Source organism: Vespa velutina, chromosome 5, assembly GCF_912470025.1.
Source record: "Vespa velutina chromosome 5, iVesVel2.1, whole genome shotgun sequence".
Classification (NCBI taxonomy): domain Eukaryota; kingdom Metazoa; phylum Arthropoda; class Insecta; order Hymenoptera; family Vespidae; genus Vespa; species Vespa velutina.
The window spans coordinates 2,494,582-2,509,701 of NC_062192.1; positions in this window are offsets into that span (position 1 = coordinate 2,494,582).

Below are 15,120 nucleotides of genomic sequence, written 5' to 3' on the forward strand. Positions count from 1 at the left end.
TGGGTCTGCGTTAGGAATGAAGATGGAGCGAGCGGGAGTTAGTAGTGGCGAGTCTCGAAGCATTTTCAGACGTGAGTCGTGCTCGATAGGCGAGTGGTCGCCCCTGAAATGACTAGTAGAGACTGCCTGCCGAGATGAAGGTGGAGGTGAAGGGCCTCGAAAGCTGGCAGAGGGTGCTGAAGGGCTTGGAAGAGTGGCGCGTGAGGGTGACGAGTGCCGCGGCAGCGTTTCTATTCGAGTATCTTGCAACGGAGACGCCGAGAACGGCCGATCCTATGAGCTATGAACGATGTCGACGACGACGATTTATTCGAATAAGTGCGGGACTTCGACGAGACGAACGAGGAGGAAAGGAAAGAACGATTACCAACCTCTTTTTTATTTTTACTTTCTCTCTCTCTCTCTCTCTCTCTCTCTCTTTCTCTCTCTCCTTCTCTCTTTATGTCTGTCTTTTTCTTTGTCTTTTGCTGTAGAACCCGCGCTGGGACAATCGAGTCTGGATGACGACTTCGTGTCCCTTTTAATTTTACCACCCTTCCTTCTCTCTTCTTTCTCTTTCTTTGTTTTTTTTTTGTCTTCTTCTTTTTCTTTTCTTTTTCTTTTTTTTTCAAGTTCCCCCTTTTCTCGAGTCCAATCGAGTATTCGCGTTTAAAAGATTACCTTACGTACAGAGACTATTTCCCATCCTTTACATTTCTTCTTCCCTTCCCCTTTGACGTTATCGCCGATTAACTGACTTAACGAGACGCATTTCCTCCTCCAGACACGATCTAACCATTTATCGCTTTACGATACCGCCGCCTTCATCGTTATCGGAAGGAGTGTTAACTCCGTGTATACGAAACACAGAGAGAGGGTGCCAAAGGGGTCTAATTCTATCCACGTCTAATTTCATTTGCCGGATCGCTTGTCTTTTTTTTTTCCTTTTTCTTTTCTTTTTGCGTTGAGTTCGAACGGGGAAGATGATAAAAAAGAAGGAGTAGAAAAAAAAGTGGAGCAAAAAAGATATGTGGTCAGGGCAACCCGTCTAAAGATGATGAACTAGCTCGTTGCAGGGTTCCCTTCGAAACTGGATCTCATTGTCATCCACCTTCCTCCTCTTTCCCCTAGCACGCGCAAACGCACGCACATATACATATACACATACACATACACACATACACATACACGCACACATACACGCACACACACACACACATATATACCTTCGCACGTCGGATATTGATTGCAGCACGCTCGGTGACTTACGATTTATGTCGCCGGAGCCATGGCCGGAATAACTGATGTCACGCCGAAAATTCACTTTTTTCTTCTATACCACCTGCGTCACCATGAATCCTACTTGACAACTGGAATCGTCTTAGAGAGAAACCCCTTACTTTCTTCTTACTCCACATTCTTTCTCAACCAACACACTTACAAAATAGCCTCACTATTCTCCATTAAAAGTTTAACTATGAAAAACGTTGGAATTTGTAGATAACAAATTTATCAATGACATGGCAAAAACTATAAATGATATCTTTCAATGAAATTTCTCTTGATTATGACTATTTTTTGATTGAATATAACTCGTACGATTTTATTTTAAATTGATTTGATTTGATTAGATTTGACTTGATTTCTTGAAATATAAGGACGAGCCAATAAAAAACTTTTTCCTCAGAGATATTGAAATTTTTCCAGGTGATCTTATCACGAATTTAATAACCCCTACAATAATTCATTGAATTTCATTCGTAGTGATTTACTTTCAATTTAATCACTTTGAATTTCTTAACTTAACGAACGTCTACTTGTCCAACGTTCATCGATGTAATGTTATATTTAACGACAACGATCTCATAACGTAGATAGTTCGTATTAAAGTTCTAACTTTGTTCAGTTAATCAAAATCATCAAAAGAGTATGTCGACTTTATAGCGAAGGTAGAGTGTAATATGAATTACCGTAAGCAACACTAATCACGAATCAACGTGAAAGAGAAATTAGAAAGGGAATAAATTGTTAGATCGTAACAACGTGTCGTTAATGTTCTAAACTTTTCATGGTTTAATTTGGAAACTTAGAAATGTGTGTGGAATTTAATGAACAACTTTACATGATTATTACATTAAAAATATCTCAATTTGAAAGTTACTCGTAAAATTTAAATTTTGTTAATAATTTATAATTTATAATTATTTTTTTATAGATAATTTTAATAATTATAATTGTATCTTTTCGCTCTCTCTCTCTCTCTCTCTCTCTCTCTCTTTCTTACTTTCTGTCTTTCAAAAAGATTTTAAACGGTCCCCTTGCGCTAACTTTTACGAAAGAACTCCGTGGGAATCCGAAGGATCGAACTCTTTTAAGACTCTTAGACTTATGCGGATTATGGTACATCACGTATTCAATTTTCACACGAGAAAGGACCAAAAAGGGGAGAGGGTGGGCTCTATAATTTGATGCCTGATATATCCAAAGGTTGAGCTAGGAAACTTATAATTTTGGTAGCTAGAAAGAGGTGAATGAATCGAGTGAACCTGTATGCAAGAAAAAGAGAGAAGCAGAGAGAGAGAAAGAGAGAGAGAGAGAGAGAGAGATAGAGTTTGAAAGAACCGTATAAGGCTGAGATAATTTCCGCGATAAGGCTCTTGCCCCGTATTACCCTACTAGTTAATAGGATCTGCGTTACTAACTTAGTTTGAAACTTAGTCGGACTTCTCGAGAGTAAAGAGTCTTCTCTTATGCTCGGTCTCTTTCTCTCTTATTTGGCCCGTCGCGATAGATTACCGTCGCCTGCAAAGAGCCGGAAATCATTGTGCACTTTGATTCTCAAATTTCACTAACCTTCTTCTCACCACATCATCTCTCTTCCCACTCTCTCTCTCTCTCTCTCTCTCTCTCTCTCTTTCTCTCTCTCCCTTTTTTCTATTTTCGCTTTAAATCTCTCTAAAATCTTCTTTTTCTCTTTTTCAAAGCCACGTTAATCCTCCTAGAATTAATCTCGAAAAGTAAGCCGTGCAAATTTTCGAAACCATGAAGATAAAAAGAAAAATATAGAGAAAGAGAGAGAGAGAGAGAGAGAGAGAGAGAGAAATTCAACAAATTCATGAGATAAATTAATGGTGAAAGTAATAAAATTAATACAAGTGATTTTATTTCGTTGATAATTTCTTTCAACGTTACACAATAATACGTTCCTATCTCGTGATAAGATCTTTTAGCTTATATAGAAATTAGATTGATATCTTTTGTGAAAATAATCATTACATACGTTTGAATGAAACAATGACGAACAAATTGCATCGATTTGTCAAAGAAATTACGCACGACAGGCGACAGGGAATCACACGGTCCTATTGTCTTTTTCTCTCGCGTTTTGCATCGATTATCTTTATCTCTCTCTCTCTCTCTCTCTCTCTCTCTCTCTCTCTCTCTCTCTTTCTCTCTCTCTTGCACGCGCGAAAGCGTTCTCTACAATAGCAGTATCCTTTCGTTACTTCTTTACACGTCACGTTACAATAGCATTGGGGTGGAGCTTGGGTGTATATGGGTCGATTCTTTGAGAATCGAGCATACTCGAATCTTTTCTTCGTACTCTTTTTCAATGAAAGGACATTTTCACTTTGGTGTACGTATGTATGTATACAACACGATCATACAGAAATTCACGTATAGAAAAAGAATGCCAACATCTACGTAAACATAGGTACATATATTTTATGTTTTTCCATTGAAGACAAGGCAACGTCATTGAAAGTCCTTCCTTTGTTGGCAAAACTCGTTTTCACGTATACACGAGGGCGAATCAACGCGTGAGCTCACAGGATGCCGTGTTAAAAAGCGAGCTAACATGGTGCGAGCTAGAAACGGTATTTCTCGACGGTAGTTCTCGACAAGGAACACCGTAACCGCATGCCAAAGTGTTCACTACGCTCCTCGACTCGGCTACATGCAGTCCCACGTGGTTTCTTCTCCCTTCAAAAACGGAGTTGGTAGGTACTAGTTCTCTCTCTCTCTCTCTCTCTCTCTCTCTCTCATTCTCTCTCTCTTTCTCTTTCTCTTTCTCTTTCTCTTTTCATCCTGGTTGTCTACTAGGACCTGAAACTATTCGATCGTTTGCATGTTTTCTCCCTAAAACTCTTGCAACGTGCTTCTCATCGTTTCAACTCTCTCTCTTTCTCTCTTTCTCTCTCTCTTTCTCTCTTTCACACTATTTCTCCGAGCTTGAAATTCTTAAATGAAGATAAAAGTCAACTTTTTCTAGTCGAATCCTACTAATCAAGATAGAATTTGAACGTATTTGTTGAATGAAAATAGGAAGAAAAAGAAAAATTCATAATTTTCACCTTTTTTTGGACTTACTATACCTACTTGTGTGTATGTATATATATATATATATATATATATATATATATATATATATACATATATATAGATTTCAATAGAAAATAATTTAATACGATTAAAAATCGAAGGTTGTCTTTAAAGATAAAGTCAGATAGATGATCGATAATCTCTGTGTGACTCTCTTCTATCCTATAAGCGACGAGCTGGATTACCGTTCAATTTGCTCCTTCGATTACTACGTCTTAACTCGGATTCAAGAATTATTGGACCCTAAAATCAGATACCGTTAATCGCTTCGATAGCTTCCCTCGGTTGTACTACCTGCTACTATACGTAGGTATATGTATTCTCTTCCAAACGTCATTAATCTCCGCGATGCTTTATGCTTTATCCGGAAGTAAATGTATCGTGAGAATAATAACATTGAGAACGTCTAAGTGGAAGATTATTTTTATGACGATACGAACGATTAATTCCAGTTACGAGTGGTATTCTATCGGTCAAATCGATTCATTTGACTTTTATACGTACAAGTTATATTTATTGGCTTATGTTCAATTATCGTTTATATAAAATATTATAAATAATACATAAGAAAATAATTATTTAATATGCGACAATTATATTCGTAATTATTTCATTCTTATACTTATTATTCGTATTTCCTTTCGTTCTATAAGATTATGTAATCCTTAGGTATAAATTTCATGTTCATACGAGTGAAAATCTGATTAAGAGTTTCTGGTAAATGATAAAGAGATTAAATAAATTATATTTGGAAATATTTCCAATGATGATAGCTTTTACTTCACATGATCGTAGGATTATTTTTACTTTTTCTTTTTAAATGAATTTCGACGAATATTTTGTAGAAAAATAAATCGTATCGATTGAAAATCGATTTGAAAGAATACAATTCATAGGTATTTGCATATGTGAAATATAATAAAATGGAAATTATTTTTAACGAAACAAATGAAAGAAAGGAAAACTATTAGAACGCGAATCTCGCAAATGAATTTTCTAAATGACACGAAGCCAGTACGACGTGAAACATAACGGATTTATCGGTTTTGTGGTTTCGGTCTATCAACCGAAAAGCCGCACGTCACTACCGGAAGCCAGGCGTGACCTCGCGAACTCTGACCACCATGGAAAGCACGCAGATGTCATCCTTGTTATTTCGAAGAATATATCGTGTGTAGAAAAAAATCTCATTGAATAGAAAATTATTTATACCGTGTACCATATAACATTTTTATTTTAACGATTATCATCTATATACTTTTCATTTCACCGTTTACTTTAATCCGACTCGAAAAAATCAAACGAATGAGATTTGTTTGAAAATTAATTACTGTTTAGAAAATCACTTACGATAGCTTTTGATATTTTCTTTTTTTTCTTTTTTTATTTTTTCTTTTTTTTTTTTTTTTTTTTTATGCGAATACACATGTGAACGAACGAATTTTTGTCAAATATATACATAGTACACAAGGTAAGATGCAAAAGTGTTAACTCTTTAGGAGGCGGAAAGATTCTTCTCTAGGGGTTCCTCTGCCAACTTTGCTTAGACAGATCTGATTTATACGCAAAGGCAGGTTTTGGTTTGAAGAAACTTATCTCTACCTCTTTCTCTCTCTTTCTCTCTCTCTCTCTCTCTCTCTCTCTCTCTCTCTCTTTACTTCTCTCTATCTATCTCAAGCTTACTCTTATCATTCCTTACACTTTTCTCAACGAAACTCACAGACTTAGTTTTCTTCGTTATACGACCTCACGTAGCATCCTTGCCTAAAACAGAACCTTCCCCTTTGCCCTTTACGCGCCTTGCTATCAGATTTAATGCTTATGCCTCGACGCTTTACCTTTCTGGTCTTCTGTCACTTGGCACTCAGCTTCGCAAGATAAGAAAGCATCTACCTCTTTGATACTGCACTTCCAAACGTTATTTCCTTCGTCGTGCGTTTCAACGAGATTGAAGCTCAAGATTGAAGCGGGCTATGTAAAAGTTCGAAAATAGATAGATGGAAAGAAAGAGAGAGGGAGAGAAAGAGAGAGTGAGAGAGAGAAATAAATAGAAACTACGTTTTTAAAAAATCTTATATATACATTTAATATCCTCTTTCTAAGCGCATATTCATTATCTATTTGCAAGTTTCTCGAAGATAATTACAACTTGCAATTCAATATATTCATCAAATAAATAGAAAGTTAATAAATATTTTTAAAGCCAACATGTTCGAACAAGTGAACAAAAAATATTATTAGAGAATAAATAAATAAATAAACAAAAAGAAAAAAAGAAAGAAGAAAGACACTAAACATTGCTATTGAATCCTATAGAAGATTCACGATTGTGTTTTCCATACATTGAAAACCGCTGGTCCAATAAAGCGAACAATTTTCTGTCAGGTGAGCGTTAAAGGCGTATTCGTACGAGTTTCACAGATTCACTGAGTGTATCTCCGTTCTACGTGTGTACGCGCCAATTCACTTGTATCTCGGTTATACGTGCTCTCAATAGTAACGGCGACACAACAACAACAACAACAACAACAACAACAACAACAACAACAACAACTATACAACAGTAACAAAAACAACAATAAGAGGCAAACATGCAACGAGGCGAATTTTGTATAGTGATGGTCGACGACTGCTATCCGACGCTTACGAGATCTGCCTGTGTAAACACGTCCGTCCAATACTTTGTAGGAGAGGGTGAAACTGGAGAGGGACGGGAGGTGAGATTGGAAGTGTAAGGGGTCGGACTGGGGAGGGGGAGGGGAATGAAACGTACGACAACAGGGTGCATTGTCGGACTGACAAACTGGCGCGAGGATTCACGGAGGGTAGTTTGACCCTTCCCATGTCCTCGCGTTGTCCTTTAGAAACGTCACAACTTTCTCCCGCTCATTCACCATAGTCATTCACACATAATGGGAAGGGTGAAGGGAGAATAAGGGTAAATGAGAGATAAAATCACGTTCTTGCGATTTCCTTTACCTCCTATGTCCAATCTCATTCTCGAAACTTACGAATCGTTTATGCAGGAAGCAATCTTATTTATTTTATCGACACTTCCAATTTGTTTTTAATGAAAGGATTAATTTTGCAATACCTACGATTCTTTCATCACTCTTCCTTCTTTTTATTTTTTTATTTTTTTATTATTTTTTATTTTTTGTTTTTTTTTTTTTTTTGTTTTACCTCTTTCGAACGATATCGAAGCTATTCGTAATATCAATTCCATTGTAAGATAATTTTTTTCATCGCTCAACAGTATCCCAGAATTTTTGTGAAATATTTTTTTCGATCTCAATTTTTTTTTCTTTCCTTTTTTTTTTATTATCGATAACCTTGTTTGCTTTTTATCTTTCTCTCCTCGTTCGTAATTCAAAGCGACCGGATAACGTTCAAACAATATTCCATATACGAATGTCGTGCAAATAATTTACAAATGTTACATAGTCGATTTCTAACTTTTTTTATCATCGTACAAAAATGTATTCTTTTAATTAGAGATATATACAAAAAAGAAAAAAAAATTCAATTGGAGTGAGAAGAAGAGAGAAAGGAAAACATATCTTCGATAAAAATCAAACAAGATTCACATGTATGTGGAGCATTGTTGTACTCCTTGGAGAGATTTGAGATAGCTGCTGATTAGGAGCGAACGAAGTCCGTTCCCTGTCGACTGGAGTGAACGAAGTTACTCGCTTTATTTGTCGTCGCTCGTTGCGCAGAACTCCGTGAAAAGTTCGCGAAGTGTTTCTAAAGTGTCGCCAAGTGTTAACGTCGAATTCGTTGGCGAAGAAAAATTTCAAGAATTTCAGAAGAATAAGTATTGAAGGCGAAGTTTGCTTACTTGAAGCAAACATCTATGTTATAATAATAATAATAATAATAATAATAATAATAATAATAATAATAATAAAATATAATAATAATAATAATTATAATAAAATAACGCAAATATTTTTAGAACAAATATATAAACAAGCGAAAAAGAATTGCACACTATTATACTTAGCTACAATATAGACCAAAAAACAAACTACTATATAGAATCTATTTGACGAATAAGAAAATATTAAAAATAAAATAGAAACTAATGGAAAAGGAAGAATATACAAGGAAAACATCGATACATAATTAACTAGGAAGACGTACAACAAAAAGGATACATGCAAGTAGCTACAAAAAGGGATACTCCATCCACAAAACAGAAGGATTTGCAATAGTTATACACGATGAAATAATTCCAACAAAAAATTATCAGAAATACATTATTAAAAACAGCGAACATAGAAGACGATACATTCTGGAAATCACGTTAATGTAGATCATATAACTGGCATATATACAAAATATTAATTGTAAACGAACACATCACTAAATAATATATCAACAAATAATCGACAAATACAAGATAAAGTAAAGTAACATGCCGTATTATGGATATACAACCATAACAATATTAGAAACCGAGGAGTATAAATTATACTGGAACGTAACGCGATGTTTAATGGATAAAATAATTCCATATAACATACCAGATATCACTTTTCAGAATACAGCAGACAAAATGACGTATCTGATTGATATACCGGTCCCAAATGATACGAACGTACAACAAAAAAAATATAACGATAGAATAAAAAAAAAAAAAAAAAATAAAAATAATTGAAAAATACACGTCATCTGCAAATAGAAATATAATGGAAATGAAGAAAAAAAAAAAAACGCGAAGTATACATAATACAAATAATAATATCTGTAAAAGGCATCGTACTCTCTAAATTCGAACAATATATAAAAGAAATAGCATTGGATAAGAGTATACATTAAAAAATATAAAAAAAAAAAAAAACAATTATATTCAGAACGTCCGATACAGTTAGAGCTTTTCTAAATAAGGAAAAAGAAATCTAAAAGAACTGACAAAAACCCGTCCTGGTAGAAATAAAAAGTCTCAATGAACGATATCATATTATATCATAACAATAATAATAATAATAATAATAATAATAATAATAATAATAATAATAATATTTATGACAACAACAAGAACAACAACAATAATAATAATAATATTAATAATAATGATAATGATGATAATACTAACGGGAGTCGATCAAGACAGACAGAGAGAGAGAGAGAGAGAGAGAGAGAGAGAGAGAACGAGAAGAGTAATTTCTCTTGGGGGCAAACGACTGGAGGCAAGACGTTAACGCATCTTGGAATTGCAGCTTCCATGAGTTTAGCCCTTACCGTCCATAGAAGTAGCCTGAACAGTCACGACAAGACGGGCTCATCCAATTAACTCAACGTACATTATACAAGGGAAAGGAAAGAGCCGAAGCGTGAGAAACGCGAATCCAATGACGATAGTACTTGCGAGAGTAAAGGAAAGAGCGAGAGAGATAGATAAGATGGAAAAAACGAGAGAGAGAGAGAGAGAGAGAGAGAGAAAGAGAGAGAGAGAGAGAGAAAAAGAGAGAGAGAGAGAGAGAGAGGGATTATGAGGAAAGAAACGAGTTTACTTTGCTCGTGAGTCGATATGGAATCTTCTCTGGCACGTGTCCTCGAAAAGTTAAGTAGCCAAAAAGTAAAAGAAAAAAAGAAAAAAGAGAAAGTTAAGAGGACCTTCTAAGAAAAAAGTATCAAACGTAGTACGTACAAAATCAGGTTTTAAGATTCTTTCTCTTCTAAAACGAAGGCGAAATTTCCTCTTCTTGAAAAAAGAAAAAATAAAAAATAAAAAAGGAAAGGTAAGAGAAAATAAGAGAAGAAACAAGAAAAAGTAAAGAAAAGAGGAAAGAAAAAGGAAAAAAGTAACGAGAAAAGAAATAAAATATTGTTCCTCCAAGTTCGAAGTAATCTGACTTTTCGACCCTAATAAAGTGGATAAACGTTTAAATTCGAGAAGAGATAAAGTAATTGCGTAGGGGAGGAAAAATGGTGGGAGAAGAATAGAAAATGGGCGATGAGGGTAGCTTCTAACATCGCGAAACCTTTGCTTAGAGTCAGGATGAAGTTCGTGGGAAAATTCCTTTCCACGGTGGGGCCTCACGAGAAAGGAAGATTCCTCCTGTAGGTTAAAGTATTCAGCAGTCACCTACTCCTTCCCTCCTCCCCCACCTCATCCTCGTCATCCCATTCGCTCCTTTTACTCCTCCCCAGAGTTGTGTTTTCCGTAACTCACAAAGCTTTTCCCTACTGTACTGTTGCTGCGCTCTTCCTCTCTCTCTCTCTCTCTCTCTCTCTCTCTCTCTCTCTCCCTCTCTCTCTTTTTATCCACGCTTGGCGAGATGCGACAAGCTTCGGGGAACAAACAATGCACTTTGCAGTAACATGTTTTACGCCGAGCGTGGCTGCCCTCCGAGCGGAGAAGGCAGAAGAGGGTAGCCACTATCTTCATCTTCTTCTTCTTCTTCTTCTTCATCTCCTTCTATTCCTTTAACTTTCTCTCTCTCTCTCTCTCTCTCTCTCTCTTCGTCGTCTTCTTCTTCTTCTTCTCCTTCTTCTTCTTCTTCTTGTGACAGTCGCGAACGCAGGGCGATACGCTTCGTTGGAAAGTACACGCCGTTTGTTTCTCAAAGGTCGTCATCACGCCTGAAATGCTATTTCCACGTTAGGGAACGCCTCTTTATGTCTCTTAAGAAAAATGCAATGACAGCTATTTTCTTTTTCATTCACATTTTATATATATATATATATATATATTTTTTTTTTTTGTTCCTTGCGTCTTGTTTTTTTTTCTCCACGCTTCCCCTTCACCAAAGGTAATACTTCCGTTTTCTTTCTTCTTTCTTTTTCTTTTTATTTATTTGTTTATTTGTTTTCTTTTTTCTCTCTATAAAATCTACGTTAAAGAAGGGAATTGAGCTATAAACGTCCTTCGGAAACGTCGATGAAACGGATTAGACAAAGAACAATGGCGGACACGCCTTTAAAAGATCCTTACTCGAACGATCCGCAATGTTACCCTTTGCTTTTAAAGGATAAATCAAGGAAAAAGACTTTGTACAAGTGAATTCGTAAAATAAATCTTACGTTTTTCTTTTCTTTTTTTTTTCTTTTTCTTTCTTTCTTTCTTTCTTTAATTTTTTTCCCTTATTCGTCTTCGACCGATGTTTAATTTCGTGCATCTTAATAGTTTGATGTTTTATTAATCTCAAACAGGAATGATTATTTATAACGTTTGGAAGGAAAATATGAATGAAAAAGAAAAAAGTAAAGAATAAAGAATGAGAGAGGACTATCACCAGCACAAGCGACTTCTTTAACTTTTCAATTCGTTCGCGCCTCTCGAAGGACAATGAAAAAGAGAAAGATAGACAGACAGAGAGTGAGAGAGAGGGAGAGAAAGAGAAAGAAAGAAAGAAAGAAAGAAAGAAAGTGAGAGAAAGAGAACCTAACTTGAGTAGTTCGCTCGAAGAAGTAAGAACAAACTGTGGGCGCAGAGAAATATTTTAATATCTTTCTCCCTCGACGGCTGACCTCCGGTTTGTCGTGCGCGCGTGCGCACTCACCTATACCCTCGCTCGATAGAGGAGAGAACGTTGAGTTTGTGATGAAATAAAGAAATCGTTCTACTTTTTGATATTTCCCTCTGGTAATTCGTTTTGAACGAAACACTTCGTGATAACGTATCCCGATACTGAGATACTCATCAGATAAAAAAATAAAAAAAATAAAAAAAAATAAGTTTCTTCCCTTTTTCTTTTTTTTTTTTTTTTCATTTTTCTTTTTTTTCTCTCATGATAGATCAATCTTTTTCTTACGATATTTACAAATTCTTTTCTTACATTAAAACGATAGTACTCGATTATTCAATAAATTATAAATTTGATTATTTTTGTCATCCCTTTATGTTCCTTAAATGACTCGATTTAAATCGACTTAAGTACTAACTCGACAGGGATTATTAATCATAACGACGAATAGAACAGCCAATGATCAATTTAAGAAAATAATAATAATTGTTAAGGAAAACATTGATCTACGAGGCAAGCGTTCATTAGAATGCAAGTTGGAAAATGCTTTGTGGCTGTTAATAGTACGTTGGTGGAAGGTCGGAAGGCCTTGTTACGGATAGGTCATCGCGATTGCTCAAGGCCGGTCAACCTCAAGCACAAATGAGAACCCCTAGTCGAATGTAGGATTCACGGCACGCGGTAGGTGATTCCATTAGCTCGCTTCCGTTCTTGGTCTGTCCTTCTATAGCTCCCACTCACTCACTCACTCACTCACTCACTCACTCACTCACTCACTCTGGACCCTCCTTTCTCGGAGAAGGGTGAACAAGAGAGATAGAGTAAGGGAGAGGGTGGCGAAAATACGTGTGGCACGTTCTCCAAGTGAGTCTGTGTGTATATGTCTCTGTATAATGTTAACTGCATGCAAGGTGCAAATTCCATGCGAACGCGGACACTGATTACTGCGCTGCACAAAGGCTTATATTCTATTTTGTCTTTCTACCTCTCTCTCTCTCTCTCTCTCTCTCTTTATCATTCTCTCTATATCTCTATCTATCTATCTCTCTTTGTTTCTCTCTCTTTCTATATCTATTTATCTCTCTTTGTCATCTTCTTTTCTTAATAATTAATTCCTTTGTTAGTTCTTAATTTGTAGTTTAAATTGAATTTATCGTTTATTCCGTTTTTCTTTTCTTTTCTAAAGGAAGTTTTCATGTTCCAATAAAATCTATTTCTCTTTCTTTTTCTTTCTTTAAGATTTGGCGAGTTGTCAAAGGTATCCTTATTTCCTTTCTTTCTTTCTTTCTTTCTTTCTTTCTTTCTTTCTTTCTTTCTTTCTTTCTTTCTTTCTTTCTTTCGTTCTGTCTTTCTTTCTCCCTCGAATAGCATCTTTTTAACCACAACGTTCTCTTAGCACTCATTTCTTTGCATCTTGTGTGCCGCTAATCATTATTCCACAGGAATGTCTTTCCTCTCGTTCTTCCTCCTCCTTTTCCACTATCTCCTTTTCGCAAAATCTTAAAATACGTTCTTACTTCGGTCACGAAAGTCTCTACGTCCTTCTCCATTCAGGATTCACCGTTGGCACTATGAAAAGTCCTTTGTTTTCCGAGAGGCTCTTTCCTTCGTTCGTTCGTTCGTTCGCTCGCTCGCTCGCTCATTCTTTCGTTCTTTCGTTCGTTCGTTCAGAGATGCACTTTGCCCGTTGCCGAGACAGAAATTGGAGAGCGAAAAGAGTACGTAAAAGAAAGTAAGAGAATGAGAGAGAGAGAGAGAGAGAGAGAGAGAAAGAGAGAGAGAGATAGAAAGAGTGTTATTGTTAGGCGCATTTCGAACTTCGAAGCCAATGTCTTATTCGGAATAAAAAGAAAATACGTTGAGAGGGCAAAACGATTATTGTAAATTTCAATTTTCCAACTTTCACTACGCTCCGAAGAGTTGAACGGTTTTCGTTAAGAAAAAGATCATCTCTCTCTCTCTCTTTCTCTCTCTCTATCTATCTATCTCTTTCCCTCTCTCTCTCTCTCTTTCTCTCTCTTTCTCTCTCGTTTAGAAACTAACGAAAGAACCAAGATGCTATTATCTACTTTTGGCGTTATCTACCATGATTTTCTCCTCAAAGTATAAGTAGGAAACAATTACTCGAACAATTGTTGTAGTAATTAACAAAATTAATATACTCCAAGTTTTTATATCCCTCATATCGTTTCAAAAATCTCACATTTTGTTAAATTTTTCTCTCTCTTTCTCTCTCTCTCTCTCTCTCTGTCTTTCTCTCTCTTTCTTTCTCTCTCTCTCTCTGCCTTTCTCCCTTTTTCTCTTTTTCATTCTATATATATATACGCGCGTTTCGTGTTGTTTCCCGCAAGGAAATATTCACTTTTTAGATGTTTCCCTTTCTGACCCGTATAATTCTTCGTGCAGAAAATCATGATACACTTTTCGAGATCCGAGATATAGACAACTGGCCGGTTGTTGTTCTATAAAATTTACATTTATTAAAAACTTCCACTTCTTTTCGACTGGAAAACAATTTCGACCGAGTACTCACACTGAAACACGGGAACAGCCGAGAGAATGGAAATTTGACTCGATCGAATTTTTATTTCGAATTTGTTTTTTTTTTTTTTTTTTTTTTTTTTTTTTTTTTTTTTTTTTTTTTTTTTTTTTTTTTTTTTTTTTTTTTTTTTTTTTCGTTTTACAAAAATTCAACGCGTTTCGCATTCGTACGACATCGTGCAAAAAAAGTTATCGCTATGTCGTAGTGTGTCCTACGTTAATCTATTTTTTTACACTTTCCCTCAATCCTCTCCTATGTCCACGCCCATTCCCCCGCTCCTTCCAACCTAGAGTACTAGGATGACCTAGAGTGATCAAGAATTTCAACGAAAATCATCCCGATTATTATTCATCCAACAGAAAAGCGGGCTTTCCGTGCAAATTTCAAATGTCCGATAAGGATCTCGCAGTAAACGAGATATTCGATTGTTAGAGCGAAACGTTTGCTTTTATTAAAAGCTTATATCTGCATAATGTCGATGGTATCCCGCATTTTGAGATTTATAGAAGCAGCGTATAACACGGTCTTTTAGCCGTGTCGACGAATAGATATTTCTGAACAAACGAACTAATCAACTGTGATTAACCAGTACTGCTTTGATAGTATAACGACGATTCGACGAGATTTTCGTTTTGGACTATGCTTTTTAAAACTACTCACTCGTCAAGTGAGATAATTCCCTTTGTTTCTCTTCTCTCTCTTTCTCTTTCATTCTATTTCTCTATTTCTCTCTCTCTCTCT